The following is a 799-nucleotide window of genomic DNA, read 5'->3' on the forward strand; positions in this document are numbered from 1 at the left end:
TAGTATTGATATTGCCATATTTTTCCAAAATACTTATATTAACTTATACTCCCAGCGGCTGTTCAGTAGTTCTTAAGAATGAAAAATCCCCTTACCTTATACCATATTCAAAAACGAAGTCAAAATGGATCAAACACCTAAACATAAGGCCTAAAACTATAAAAACTCAGAAGAAAACATGGGGCAAAACCTTCATGACATTATATTTGACAGGGAATTCCTGATATGACCTCGAAAGCACAGGCAACAAAAGTCAAAAATAGACAAATTGGACTAGAACTACAATACTTGTATGCATCAAAGGACATAACAGAGTGAAAAGGCAACCTGTGGAATGAGAAAGAATATTTACAAATCATATATGAGAAAGGGAGTTAATATCCAGAATATAAAGAAATCTCATAGCTCAGCAATAAAAAGTAATAATCTGATTAAAAACTGGCAAAGGCCTTGAATAGACATTTCACCAAAGATGACATAGAAATGGCAAATAAACATATGAAAAAGATACTGTATATCACTAATCACTAGGGAAATGTAAGTCAAAACCACAATGAGATATCACTGCATACCTCTTAGGATGGCTACTATCAAAAAAAAAAACAGTAAATAAGTGTTGGTGAGGAAGTAGAGAAACAGAACCTTGTAAACTGTTAGTGGGAAGATAAAATGGTGCAGCTGCTATGGAAAACTATGATGTTTCCTTAAGTAATTAAAAATGTAATTACCATATGATTCAATAATTTCACTTCTGAGTATATACTAAAAAGAAATTGAATACAGGGTCTCAAATGTATAC

Source organism: Pteropus medius, unplaced genomic scaffold (assembly GCF_902729225.1).
Source record: "Pteropus medius unplaced genomic scaffold, Ma_sr-lr_union100, whole genome shotgun sequence".
Taxonomy (NCBI): Eukaryota; Metazoa; Chordata; class Mammalia; order Chiroptera; family Pteropodidae; genus Pteropus; species Pteropus medius.